The sequence below is a fragment of the Convolutriloba macropyga genome, chromosome 3 (assembly GCF_964194025.1).
Source record: "Convolutriloba macropyga chromosome 3, txConMacr16.3, whole genome shotgun sequence".
NCBI classification, from domain to species: Eukaryota; Metazoa; Xenacoelomorpha; order Acoela; family Convolutidae; genus Convolutriloba; species Convolutriloba macropyga.
In genome coordinates this window covers 75,417,492-75,433,444 of record NC_134470.1, presented here as the reverse complement: position 1 = coordinate 75,433,444, position 15,953 = coordinate 75,417,492, and the positions used below count along the sequence as shown (strand labels likewise).

The following is a 15,953-nucleotide window of genomic DNA, read 5'->3' as shown; positions in this document are numbered from 1 at the left end:
CCAGATCACATACTTTGATCTCACCAGTAGGTAAAGCTTGAACCATAGCAGAAGCATATAATGAGTTGAAGTCTAAAAATTTTAGATAATTCTCTTTCCCTGTATACTCAGGATCTATTTCTTTATTTTTACATTTTACATGACAATCACCTAATACTGAAGCTAACCCACCTCTAATACCATGTTGTATTGTATTATAAATATTAACTGTCTTTTCTTGATAATATTTAAGTCTAACATTAGTATATTTCAACCCACACAACCAGGTTAACCCAGGAGTAGAATATGTGTAACATGGATCTATTTCATAATATTCTAAACACATAGCTCTAAATTTCTCAAATACATCAACTGATAATAATACATCTGTTTTAAGATATAACATCATATAATCCTTTATTGTCTCACATTTAGTATCTTTCCAACAATCAAATGCTTGCTTAGATTCTTTATCTGTAATAACACTTTGTTTCAACTTAGAATAGAATGCTTCCTTAGGTGGTAATGATGTTTCATGTAGTTTATGTATACTATCTAACCATTCATATGGGAATATACCTTTTCGTCTCTCTAATCCAAATTTGTTTAATGTTGCACATTCTTCATTACTCAATATTTTACTTATAGCATCTAAGCTAAGTGGATGGAAGAAACTAAACATATCTAATGCTTTAGCATAACCCATATCAATACTAATATATTTTTCATCAGTTTTAGTTAATACTTTAAGTCTAATGGGATTCTGTCCATGGTGTTTCTCACCCATCTTCTTTGCTAGTTTACTTATACATAGATGATTATCATAATTAGAAGAATTAAATGCATACATTAGTACAAAATTATTCTTAGCTTGGAAGTTACATTTGTTGTGAGCATAACCTCTGAAATTACCATTCAGATGATCATGACATCTAAAGACGTCTTCACCCAAATTCTCATTACAATAGTAACATCTACTATATAATCGGTGAAACCGCTTCGCGGATGGAGTAATACTATCTTCTTTCAATGGAATATTTATACTAAATATATCTTTAAATAATTTATTATAGTGATCTACTCTATCCACAAACCAATCAAATACTTTATCGCCACAGTTACATTCATACTTATCTTCTAATACATCAGGATAGTCACTTTTTATATATAATCCACAAGCAATAGGAATGTGTTTACCATCTTTTATTATACATTCAAAATCTTAATACATAGCAAATGGTACTCTGTTTTTATAATGGAACTTATCAAACTTTAGGTAATCATCTTTATGGAATGTTCTTCTACCTATCTGTTTCTGTGTATTACATAAATCCAAATGTTTATTTAATGCATTTTCTGTTCTAAATGATACACAACATTTTAGACATGGATAACATTGATTATGATTAGATGATGTTCTTAATAGGAATGATACATCTTTACATAGGAAGTAATGATTATCCCAGTATAATATGTTACATCCTTTATGATCATTATGATTAATTGAAACAGGATTAAAAGTTTTATCTTTATTTAGATTAAATACATTAAATAATATTTTATCTTTATTCAATTCGTGTATTTTCTGTAAGTGATAATAATCATAAGGACCTCCGGTCTTGGTTCCCATGGAGGTAGAAGCTTTGGCAATTTTATCTCATTAATGTACTCTGGTTTATAATATTTACCAGCTCTATTTGGATCACGTGATGCAGGATGTAGATAAGCAATTAAACACCACAATAAACATATATTATCAGTTTTATGTATATTAAGTATATATCTAGACGTGAATGGTAACTCAGTAGTACAACAACCAGTAGGATAAAACCTATGTATATACATAGTTCTTTTAACAAATCTTTGCATGCTCCAACCAGATTGATTCATCTCTTGTTCTTGCATTCTAGATTCAAGTTCACTATTCAACATATCTAAGTCATATGGACCATTATATTGTCTAGTCATTAACCTAAATGTAAATTCGTTTCCTTCTAACTTATCATCTGCAGGTTTTGTATACTTTACTACATCAAAGTTGTTAAACTTGAAATGGGGATGTATGTTATACATGGCTTCTAATACTTTCAAGAATTTAGGATCTTCATAATTACTACTTGTTATCATTATTTGATTATACTTCATATTATGATCTAATACCAACTCATTAACTTTATCTCGCCACTTCTTATCAACAAGTTTTTTCTGTTTAACATTTTCCTTATGTTCATCTGATTCATTGTGTTCATTTTTATTTTTATATCTGGTATTACATATATTGCAATATCCATCAGTTTTATTATGGGTCTCTGACCATGTTTCACCATTATCTTCGGTTATATTATCCTTATCTATATGCTTATCTTTACCATTAACATTATCCAGATGCATCTTTTTTTTAAATGTTGATCCACATTATTTTGACTCAGAGTAGTCTTACATACTACACATTCGAACTTACTCCCATTCCTTATTATTTCCCCATTAACTAATCTTACATTATTCTTATGTTTTAATGTTTCTATATGTTTATTATATTCAGTATTATTATCCAGACATATATCAGAACTATCACAATACTTTATTCACTTTATTCCCTCTAGTTCAGGATATTGATTATCTATCTTTTGTTCTATATCTTCCTTAGTAACTTTTATTCCACCCTCATTAGCACTCTCAATAATTTTAATTGTATTATATAGTCGATCGTTCTTTTTATGCTTAAGTGATTGATTATGCCTATAATAATTCTTTTGAGTTAACTCTTGATTGCAAGCTTCACATTAAAACTTATTTGTTTTAGGCTTCTGGACATAGACAAAATCATCAGATTAAGATGCTTCTCTATCTGAATCTGAATCTTTAGATTGATCTAAGTCTTTAGATGATTTTCTATCTTTAGTTTGATCTAAATCTGGATAAAATTTTGCTTCAACCTTTCGCAATGACTCACTCAAATCTTCTTCTCGTTGTTTTAACTTAGTAACCTGTTTATCATGCGACTCTTTTATTGCTTCGTTTATTTGATTAAACCTTCTGATTGATTCTAAAGTTTTTTCTAATTCTACCTTTTGTCTTTCCTTATCTACTGGTTTGATTTCTTCCCTTGGTTTGTTTTTATTTTTTAACATTTGGACTGCCATGCTAGTAGAACTAGATGGAGCTTGTCCATGAGATTGAGCTTGCTCACTGTGAGATTGGACTTGACCTCTTCCAGTTAGAATGTTCCCGTTGTTGTCCTGCACATTCATTTTTATATGCCAAATTTTGAAATAATATTATTTATATACCTTTTCAATACTATAAAAATGATTCGTACCAAATGTGATACATGTAAAAATAAAGCTTGGTGTTGGAGTTGTGATGAATGCCAAAGTAAACCTTTATCATGTTTTGTATGTGAAGAAATTATAACATATAGAGAAAGACGTAATCACATGAGTAAGCATTATAATGATCCAGATCAATATCTCACATGTCATAAGTGTAAAGTAAATAAACATATCTCTCACTATAGATTCAAACATTACACTTGTAGGATATGCTTATATCTCAATAGATTTAGATTTGGTCACACTAAAGAAAGATTTGAAGAACATGCAAAGGAATATAATATCCATGAAGCTCGTTCCCAGATCAGCGAAGCTGGTTCCCAGATCAGCAAAGCTGGTTCCCAGATCAAAGTTTAGTCCTATTAAAATCTTACTTGCGTTCCCGTCATTTATTATATCGGTTATTATTATTGTAATTGCTCATTGGAATTATGATAAATATTCTGATTTATGGAAGAGATTCAAAGGATATAGGAATATTATACCAGAACCATTTGAAATTAAAAAACATAACTTATTATTTATGGTCCATCAAGATTATTGTGGTTTGTATGATAATGTTAATGAATTCTGTATTGATGGTAGTGAGTGGAATGGATATAATGTATATGGTGTTGATGATTTAAAATTACTAGATAATTTAGATAGTTTTGCTAATAGTCTTATTATATTTGATGATATGGGAGAAAACATTAGATTACCAGCTATAGACTCATTGTATTCTAAAGGTAGACATCACAATATTAATAAAATATGTGTAGGTCATACTGTAACAGATTTAAATACAAAAGCAAGAGATAACACCCCAGCTATATATATTACTTTAATTAGTTCACAACAATTCTTTGAAAGAGTACAAGAGAAGTTTGAAATTGATTCTAATCTATATAGATTTAAACATTATAACTATGGTGTAATAAATTATAACACTATTAGCGGCTATTATATTGTATTAGATAAAGATAAAATTGTTCTATATTATTCTAGAATAGGTGATCTTGATATTGAGAAATATGTTGATTATACAGAGTTTAAGGAATAGGAATATAATATACTAAAAAGTTATTTAAAAGATAGAATGATAGAACCAACATATATTAAACCAAAGGAGTTAATGTTCTATTTTGAAGAATATTTAGATTTTAAGGGAATACATAAATCAATTAATTTGTATAAAATATATACAAATATAAAAAGTGTACTTAGTGAGATACATAGCGGATATATAGTTTTGGGTGGTGCAATAAGTTTGTTTGGAATTGGATATAGTTACTTTCAAAGTAGTGGTAATAATAAGGATAATAATATTAATTGTATAGATATAATGAATATAGATAAGGCAAAAATTAAATTAAAAAATGGTAAGAATATGTCAATAGGTTATGGCATGACTGATAAAAATAAAAATGGTCTCAATGATCCATTTACTATAGTAAGTGCTTTAGCTAGTTGTCTTCTAGGTATTTATGCAACTCATAATCATATAAATTCTAAATCTAAAAATGAGGGTAATATGTAGAGATTGTAATAATAAAATTGATCTCAATGATCCATTTACTATAGTAAGTGCTTTAGCTAGTTGTCTTCTAGGTATTTATGCAACTCAAAATCATTTTAATTCTAAATCTAAAAATGAGGGTGATATGTAGAGAATGTAATAATAAAACTGATACTAGTAGTGGTTAACCAGAACATGAACTAGTGGATCATTATAATATTTCACATAAAAATTTAATAGGAAGATGTATGAAATGTATGTATAAAACATATAGTTGTTATCACTTTTTCGATAAATGTAAAGTTAATAGAACAGGCCTTATAACATCAGTACATAGTTATATTGATTATACCGATATTAATGATAGTGATAGTAATGATAATATTGATAACAATAAAGATAAAGATAAAGACGATTTAAATAAGGATTTGAATGAACTAAAATATAATATTATAGAGAATTTGAAAGATTACAATGAAAATGATTTAAAAATAGAAATTATAAATGAGATAAAAACAGAAATTATAAATGAGACAAAAACAGAAACTTGAATTGACTTAAAAACAGAAACTAATAATAAGAAGAAAAGTAATGAAACGGATAATAAAACAACTAGAGTTTGTTGTTTATGTAAAATTGAAAAGAATAGAGATTGTTTTTTATGAAACTGGTGGTTTATGTAAAGATTGCTGCTCAGCGAAAGTTTCGTGTTCCTCATGTAATATTGTGAAAAATAGGTCTTCTCTTAACAAACATAAAAAAACTGTTCATAACAATCAATCTCTAATTTCTAACAACATCTAATAAAATGATTACAAATTACAAAGATTACATGAGATTACATGAGATTAAATGGATTATTATGGATTGTACAGATTATTATAATCATGATAATCCCACATTCTGCGGGATTATCATGATTATAATAATCTGTATAATCCATAATAATCCATGTAATCTCATGTAATCTCATGTAATCTTTGTAATTTGTAATCATTTTATTAGATGTTGTTAGAAATTAGAGATTGATTGTTATGAACAGTTTTTTTATGTTTGTTAAGAGAAGACTTATTTTTAACAATATTACATGAGGGACATGAAACTTTCGCTGATCAACAACCTTTACATAAACCACCAGTTTTAAAAAATATCTCTATTCTTTTCAATTTTACATAAACAATAAACTCTAGTTGTTCTATTATCAGTTTCATTACTTTTCTTCTTATTATTAGTTTCTGTTTTTAAGTCAATTCAAGTTTCTGTTTTTGTCTCATTTATAATTTCTGTTTTTATCTCATTTATAATTTCTATTTTTAAATCATTTTCATTGTAATCTTTCAAATTCTCTATAATATTATATTTTAGTTCATTCAAATCCTTATTTAAATCGTCTTTATCTTTATCTTTATTGTTATCAATATTATCATTACTATCACTATCATTAATATCGGTATAATCAATATAACTATGTACTGATGTTATAAGGCCTGTTCTATTAACTTTACATTTATCGAAAAAGTGATAACAACTATATGTTTTATACATACATTTCATACATCTTCCTATTAAATTTTTATGTGAAATATTATAATGATCCACTAGTTCATGTTCTGGATAACCACTACTAGTATCAGTTTTATTATTACATTCTCTACATATCACCCTCATTTTTAGATTTAGAATTAAAATGATTTTGAGTTGCATAAATACCTAGAAGACAACTAGCTAAAGCACTTACTATAGTAAAGGGATCATTGAGATCAATTTTATTATTACATTCTCTACATATTACCCTCATTTTTAGATTTAGGTTTAATATGATTATGAGTTGCATAAATACCTAGAAGACAACTATCTAAAGCACTTACTATAGTAAATGGATCATTTAGATCAATTTTGTTTTTATCGGTCATGCCATAACCTATTGACATATTCTTACCATTTTTTAAAAAATTTTTGCCTTATCTATATTCATTATATCTATATCATTAATATATTATCCTTATTATTACCACTACTTTGAAAGTAACTATATCCAATTCCAAACAAACTTATTGCGCCACCCAAAACTATATATCCGCTATGTATCTCACTAAGTACACTTTTTATATATCACCCTCATTTTTAGATTTAGAATTAATATGATTATGAGTTGCATAAATACCTAGAAGACAACTAGCTAAAGCACTTACTATAGTAAATGGATCATTGAGATCAATTTTATTTTTATCGGTCATGCCATAACCTATTGACATATTCTTACCATTTTTTTTTTAATTTTTGCCTTATCTATATTCATTATATCTATAACATTAATATTATTATCCTTATTATTACCACTACTTTGAAAGTAACTATATCTAATTCCAAATAAATTTATTGCACCACCCAAAACTATATATCCGCTATGTAACTCACCAAGTACACTTTTTATATTTGTATATATTTTATACAAATTAATTGATATATGTATTCCCTTAAATTTTAAATATTCTTCAAAATAGAACATTAACTCCTTTGGTTTAATATATGTTGGTTCTATCATTCTATCTGTTAAATAACTACTTAGTATAATATATTCCTTTTCCTTAAATTCTGTATAATCAACATATTTCTCAATATCAAGATCACCTATTCTAGAATCATATACAACATTTTTATCTTTATCTAATACAATATAATAGTCGCTAATACTGTTATTATTTATTACACCATAGTTATAATGTTTAAATCTATATAGATTAGAATCAATTTTAAACTTCTCTTGTACTCTTTCAAAGAAGTGTTGTGAACTATTTAACGTAATATATATAGCTGGGGTGTTATCTCTTGCTTTTGTATTTAAATCTGTTACAGTATGACCTACACATATTATATTAATATTGTGATGTCTACCTTTAGAATACAATGAGTCTATAGCTGGTAATCTAATGTTTTCTCCCATATCATCAAATATAATAAGACTATTAGCAAAACTATCTAAATTATCTAATAATGTTAAACCATCAACACCATATACATTATATCCCTTCCACTCACTACCATCAATACAGAATTCATTAACATTATCATACAAACCACAATAATCTTTTATAAAATTCGTTTTTACCAGAATTAGATGGACCATAAATAATAAAGTTATTTTTTTTAACTTCAAATGGTTCTGGTATAATATTCCTATATCCTTTGAATCTCTTCTTTAAATCAGAATATTTATCATAATTCCAATGAGCAATTACAATAATAATAACCAATATAATAAACAACGGGAACGCAAGTAAGATTTTAATAGGACTAAACTTTGATCTGGGAACCAGCTTTGCTGATCTGGGAACCAGCTTCGCTGATCTGGGAACGAGCTTCATGGATATTATATTTCTTTGCATGTTCTTCAAATCTTTCTTTAGTGTGACCAAATCTAAATCTATTGAGATATAAGCATATTCTACAAGTGTAATGTTTGAATCTATAGTGAGAGATATGTTTATTTACTTAACACTTATGACATGTTAGATATTGATCTGGATCATTATAATGCTTACTCATATGATTACGTCTTTCTCTATATGTTTTAATTTCTTCACATACAAAACATGATAAAGGTTTACTTTGGCATTCATCACAACTCCAACACCAAGCTTTATTTTTACATGTATCACGTTTGGTACTTATCAATTTTATAGTATTGAAAAGGTATATAAATAATATTATTTCAAAATTTGGCATATAAAAATGAATGTGCAGGAAAACAACGGCAACATTCTAACTGGAAGAAGTCAAGTCCAATCTCACAGTGAGCGAGCTCAATCTTATGGACAAGCTTCATCTAGTTCTACTAGCATGGCAGTCCAAATTTTAAAAAGTAAAAACAAACCAAGGGAAGAAATCAAACCAGTAGACAAGGAAAGACAAAAGGTAGAATTCGAAAAATCTTTAGAATCAATCAGAAAGTTTAATCAAATAAACGAAGCAATAAAAGAGTCGCATGATAAACAGGTTACTAAGTTAAAACAACGAGAAGAAGATTTGCGTGAGTCATTGCGAAAGGTTGAAGCAAAATATTATCCAGATTTAGATCAAACTAAAGATAGAAAATCATCTAAAGACTTAGATCAATCTAAAGATTCAGATTCAGATAGAGAATCATCTTCATCTGATGATTTTGTCTATGTCCAGAAGCTTAAAACAAATAAGTTTTAATGTGAAGCTTGCAATCAAAAGTTAACTCAAAAGAATTATTTTAGGCTTAATCAATCACTTAAACATAAAAAGTATGATCGATTATATAATAGAATTAAAATTATTGAGAGTGCTAATGAGGGTGGAATAAAAGTTACTAAGGAAGATATAGAACAAAAGATAGATAATCAATATCCTGAACTAGAGGGAATAAAGTGAATAAAGTATTGTGATAGTTGTGATATTTATCTGGATAATAAAACTGAATATAATAAACATATAGAAACATTAAAACATAAGAAAAATGTAAGATTAGTTAATGGGGAAATAATAAGGAATGGGAGTAAGTTCGAATGTGTAATATGTAAGACTACTCTGAGTCAATATAATGTGGATCAACATTCAAAAACAAAGATGCATCTGGATAATGTTAATTGTAAAGATAAGGATACAGAGAACGATAATATATCTGAAAATAATGGTGAAACATGGTCAGAGACCCATAATATAACTGATGGATATTGCAATATATGTAATACCAGATATAAAAATAAAAATGAACACAATGAATCAGATGAACATAAAGAAAATTTTAAACAGAAAAAACTTGTTGATAAGAAGTGGCGAGATAAAGTTAATGAGTTGGGATTAGATCATAATATGAAGTATAATCAAATAGTGATAACAAGTAGTAAATATGAAGATCCTAAATTCTTGAAAGTATTAGAAGCCATGTATAACATACATCCCCATTTCAAGTTTAACACCTTTGATGTAGTAAAGTATACAAAACCTACAGATGATAAGTTAGAAGAAAATGAATTCACATTTAGGTTAATGACTAGACAATATAATGGTCCATATGACTTGGTTATGTTGAATAGTGAACTTGAGTCTAAAGTGCAAGAACAAGAGATGAATCAATCTGGTTGGAGCATGCAAAGATTTGTTAAAAAAAACTATGTATATACATAGGTTTTATCCTACTGGTGGTTGTACTGCTGAGTTACCATTCAGGTTTAGATATATACTTAGTATACATAATACTGATAATAAATGTTTACTGTGGTGTTTAACTGCTTATCTACATCCTGCATCACGTGATCCAAATAGAGCTGGTAAATATTATAAACCAGAGTACATTAATGAGATAAAATTGCCAAAGCTTCTACCTCCATGGGAACCAAGACCGGAGGTCCTTATGATTATTATCACTTACAGAAAATACACGAATTGAATAAAGATAAAATATTATTTAATGTATTTAATCTAAATAAAGATAAAACTTTTAATCCTGTTTCAATTAATCATAATGATCATAAAGGATGTAACATATTATACTGGGATAATCATTACTTCCTATGTAAAGATGTATCATTCTTATTAAGAAAATCATCTTAACAAAATTGTTATTCATGTCTAAAATGTTAGGTATCACTTAGAACAGAAGATGCTTTAAATAAACATTTGGGTTTATGTAATACACAGAAACATGTGGGAAGAAGAACATTCCATAAAGATGAATATCTAAAATTTGATAAGTTCCACTAAAAAAAGAGAGTACCATATGCTATGTATTATGATCTTGAATGTATAATAAAAAACAAAAAACACATTTCTATTGTTTGTGGTTTATATATAAAAAGTGACTATCCTGATATATTAGAAGATAAGTATGAATGTAACTGTGGCGATAAAGTAGTTGATTGGTTTGTGGATAGAGTAGATCACTATAATAAATTATTTAAAGATATATTTAGCATAAATATTCCATTGAAAGAAGATAGTATTACTCCATCTGCGAAGCGGTTTCACCGATTATATAGTGGATTTTACTATTGTAATGAGAATTTGGGTGAAAACGTCGTTAGAGATCATGATCATCTAAATGGTAAATTCAGAGGTTATGCTCACAACAAATGTAACCTCCAAGCTAAGAATAATTTTGTACCAACGTATGCATTTAATTCTTTTAATTATGATAATCATCTATTTATAACTAAACTAGCAAAGAAGATGGGCGAGAAACACAATGGACAGAGTCCCATTAGACTTAAAGTAAGAACTAAAACTGATCAGAATTTTATTAGTTTTGATATGGGTTATGCTAAAGCATTAGATATGTTTAGGTTCTTCCATCCACTTAGCTTAGATGCTATAAGTAAAACATTGAGTAATGAAGAATGTGTAACATTAAACAATTTTGGGTTAGAGAGACGAAAAGGTATATTACCATATGAATGGTTAGATAGTATAGATAAACTACATGAAACATCATTACCACCTAAGGAAGCATTCTATTCTAAGTTGAAAAAAAGTGGTATTACAGATAAAGAATATAAGCAAGCAATTGATTGTTGGAAAGATACTAATTGTGAGACAATAAAGGATTATATGATGTTATATCTTAAAACAGATGTATTATTATCAGTTGATGTATTTGAGAAATTTAGAGCTATGTGTTTAGAATATTATGAAATAGATCCATGTTACACATATTCTACTCCTGGGTTAACCTGGTTGTGTGGGTTGAAATATACTAATGTTAGACTTAAGTATTATAAAGAAAATACAGTTAATATTTATGATACAATACAACATGATATTAGAGGTGGGTTAGCTTCAGTATTAGGTGATTGACATGTAAAATGTATGAATAAAGGTATAGATCCTGAGTATACTGGGAAAGAGAATTTTCTAAAATATTTAGACTTCAACTCATTATATGCTTCTGCTATGGTTCAAGCCTTACCTACTGGTGAGATTAAAGTATGTGATCTGGTATATACTAGCTCTAGCTCTACTAAGGGTTATATCTACACTATTGATATAAAGTATAATGACGACTTGAAACGGAAAACAAACAAGTATCCATTCTTTCCTGAAAAGACTAGGGCAAAGATTGGACAGTTTACAGATTATCAAAATGTAAATAAAAAGAAAGGATATAAACCTAATGAGAAGTTAATCTTAAAGTTAACGGATAAGGTAGAATATGTAATTGATGGTGAGATGTTAGGTTGGTATTTAGATCATGGTTTGAAATTAGAAGATATTACAATTAAGCAAAAGTTAGAATATAGTAAGAGAGAATGGTTAAAGCCCTATATTGAGTTTAATATACGGAAAAAAGAAGCTAAAGCTATAGGTGATAAATTTGGAGATGTATTCTTTAAACTGATGAATAAGGCCTTCTATGGAAAAACAATAGAGAATGTATATAACAGACAAGATGTAGAGTTAGTTAATGATGTAGATAGATATATTAAATTAGTAGAGAATATTGGTTTTAAAGATTCTGTAGTATTTGATGATGATCTAGTAGCCGTACATAAAACAAGAGGTAATGTTAAATTAGATAAGTTTAATTGTATTGGATTTGTTATATTAGAAAAAGCTAAACTATTCATGTATAAAGCTATGTATGATTACTTTGAGAAAGAGTTAGATTGTAGTTATCATTACACAGATACAGATAGTATATTTATAAACAAAAATATTCCTTTAGATAGTAATATAGAAACTGAAATGAATAAGATAAAAGATATTTTACATAATAATGAGTTGGGTAAGATGAAGGATGAATTACCTAATGATACTATTATAGAAGCCTGCTTCCTTAAAGCTAAGCATATTGTTATAATACAGTTAAAGGACAAGATGAGAAAAAGTTAAAAGGTATAACTAAAGCTACTATTAAAAACCAAATTAATTTGGAAGATTATAAAAATGCTATATATGGGGGTGTAAGTAAATATGAAACTAATTATACTATTGATAGCAATAGACATCATTTAGAAACTAAGGAACAATATAAAATAGCTATTGATCCATTTGATGATAAAGGTATTAGAGATAGTAACGGTGAATTTAGGTTTTACAATTAATAATAGCAAAATTTAGAAAATTTAGTCCAAAAAATGTTAGATTTTTTTTGTGCGGAAAAATGGAAATATAGTGGAAAAAACAAGAAAATATAGTAATTTTTATATATATGTGTATATGGCTCGGCTCTATGGAGCGGAGGTCACCATATACACATTACTAGAAAGTCCGCGGGCGCAGTCTAGATCAGAGAAACTCGGGGCAAAATGCGACCTGAATCAGACACTGAATCAGTACTGATAACGTTCTGAATATCGTTCTGGTTTTGCCTTAGCGTTAGGCACGGGAACATAAAGGATATATAACCAAAAATAAAAGATGAAGCTAATTAGCCAGCAAAAACTACGTACGAAATCTGCCAAAAGTACTTACAGAAGCAGCTATTTTTACTTTCGAAAAGTGAGATATAATTTCCGCAAATTCGTGTAATTATAAATCAGACTTCAATAAAAATTGAGTTTTGCATAACTTCCAAAAAGATTGATTTTCTTTTTTGCAAATTGATCGATTTTTTGCAGGTAATTTTGCAGGTCTCAAAATCACTACTTTTGCAATCGGCTGCAATCAATTCGGCGTTTCTCAAAACAGGTGTAAAAGTTTGGGAAATCTAATGAGTGGATGATTGTAACAGCGAAAAAAAATGATTTTTAATTTACAAAAATGCATTTGGTGATTTAAAAAAATAGAAAAATAGTAAATTAGAATAATAGAAAAAAAGAAAACGCCGTGATTATGCATCTTGTTTTACCAGTAAAACATCAGAGACAGTGTAAATAATAAGTTTAATCTGATAATGACGCACGAACAACAAAGAACTTAATGATCATCAAAGTTCCGTTTTTCTAATCGGAACAATCGAGCTCAAAAATCAAGTTATCTGATTTTGATTGAAACGATTTGCAGCGATTTTCAAAATAGGTTTTTTTTGTGGAGCTTGCAAAGAAATTATTGTTGCTTAAGGTTAATTTTCGCAAGTTTTTAATGTTCAATTAAGCTTCTGTGTCAATTTTTGCACTCGCTGTTGATTAATTTATTTTGATAACGTGCAAAGGGAAGGGTTTTGTTGTAAACCAACAGTAATTACAAAGATGATTGTGGAAAAGCGTCAAGGTTGTTTATTGCAATTGATTTGCCCAAATTAAAATTCGATTACCTGTTTACCTGTTGAGTGAATTTAGTGGTGATTGTTGGCCCTCATGTGAAGATAAGCAGAAATGGAATGTTGAACTGATTGGAAGCGAGGCTGCTCTCCCTATCTCCAATTATTTGCCTTCTCTGTCAGGGAGGTAAAAATGGAATTTACATCAAAATCAAAACTCAGTATTCCCCCCTCAAATCATGGTCCACTAAATTGAAGAGGAGCGTTTTATGTGTGTATGCTACTGGCAGATTTGATTAGCCTAATGGCATTAATTTTTCACAAACAAGGAATTTTCATGGCTCCAAATTGCTTTTTATGCCATTTTAAATTAGAGAGAGTTGCTTTTAAATGAGTTTTTACGAGCGGTAACCACCAAAGAGCACATTTATGGAATATTATATTAGCATGATCGCAGCCACCATGCCACACGATTTAGCCACTAGTCAAAATAAGTAATCAGCGTTTTCAAATTTCCCCCTTTATTTAAAAGCTCATTTCCCATCAAGATATACCGTGTACTTGGTACTTGGTTTTTATTTCACAAGCGTATCGAAAAATCCCTTTCTAATATTTCTCCGTAATTTTCCTTATTTACTTTTTGTCATTTTTCTTTCAGTCTTTCAGTATCTTCCGTTTGTTGTTCACGTCTCTCTCTATCTATCTTTATATCTTTCTATCTCTACCTCACTCGGCTGTCTTGTTTGTTTGTTTGTCTTTAACTACAATTTCTTCACCTGCACTTTTCGGTCTAGTTTCAGCATAATACTCTCAAGGAAAAGCTATTTCCTTTCCCTCAATATTTTATGAATTTAATTCCAAATCCTTCTTTTACTTTTTTCCTCACTACATTTCCAAAACATGTTCTATACACTTTGTATGTTTTTTCCAATTCTCTTTCTAGCTCTCTATTTCGCGTCTCTCGAAAAATTAGAAAAAGGGGAAATATACATCGCAATTTTAGACAAAAAAGAACTGAAACTAAAAGGCCGCAATTTTGTTCACGTTCAACTCCAGTAAGATCAAAAAAGGCATCAAAGATGGCCGTTTTTCAACATCTTGAAAATAATTTGCTTAATCCAGTTTTGCTACTCAAAATTCGCCGCTTTTCTTCTTGCGGTTTGTAGATAATGCAAATTTTTTGAACTCGAAAGGAAATTTTTAAGGCAATTGAGTTTACCGAAAATGCAATTAAGATGCAAGAACTAAATGTAGAACCCGCCCGCATTATTTGCTATTATAGGAAAAATTGCAAAAGCGTCATTACATTCTAGGCTCCTCTAAAAGCTCGTTATACCACCACGATTGCTATGCGCACGTGAAGAGTAATTAAGCAAATTGGCCCTCAGTTGAACAAAAAGGAGAGATTCATTAATGGCTCGAAGACGATAATTTTAATCCATGGTTCGACGATAGCATGCTTCCCAGAAAGAATAACTAGATTGAGTTCAGTTTCTAAATTAGTAACCGTGTCTTATGATTAATTAAGTTCTGGATATGATATAGCGGCTAAAACTAGTTCAGTTTCAAACAAATTTTCCCAGAAATGTTAGCAAAATTTTTACGTTCTTTAACTTTAGTTGCAAGACGGAATTTAACAAATTTAAGGATATAAAAATTTTTTTAGCTCGAAAAGAAAATTTGGCGGACTTTAAAATAGCCCTTATAACATGCCTGCGTTATTGCCATGATCTAATTTCAAAAATGATTAAAACAAGATATTGTCGGTTTTCATCAAGTCACTTAGCCTAGCCCTACTTCGACGGTTATCTTGCAAGAGTCTTTCGATACTTTCTTTAGATTATAACATAGTCTTGCGGGAGTCTCTCGAGATAACCGTATTTTTGCAACAATCTTTCAAGATAAACGTCTTCCAGCTAGGTCTTGCTAGATAACAATTGAAGTTGAGCAAGGGTAGCAAGGAGCCTTGTTAGAAAAAAGG

The 15,953-nt window shown here is 28.9% G+C and overlaps 1 protein-coding gene across 4 annotated transcripts in view; it reads right to left on the bottom strand.

The window, feature by feature from the left end:
- Nucleotides 1–15,953, bottom strand: part of LOC142336461 (lumican-like) — a 46,357-nt gene that overhangs the window by 14,845 nt on the left and 15,559 nt on the right. For 2 of the 4 annotated variants that reach the window (XM_075385310.1, XM_075385317.1), the window contains exon 1: nt 14,035–14,363. The exons of 1 other annotated variant lie outside the window; for it this stretch is intronic. The gene's annotated coding sequence lies outside the window, so the exon portion shown is untranslated. Of the gene's footprint in view, nt 1–14,026; nt 14,364–15,953 lie in introns of those variants that run through there. One more of the 4 variants, XM_075385311.1, reaches the window with a different exon arrangement.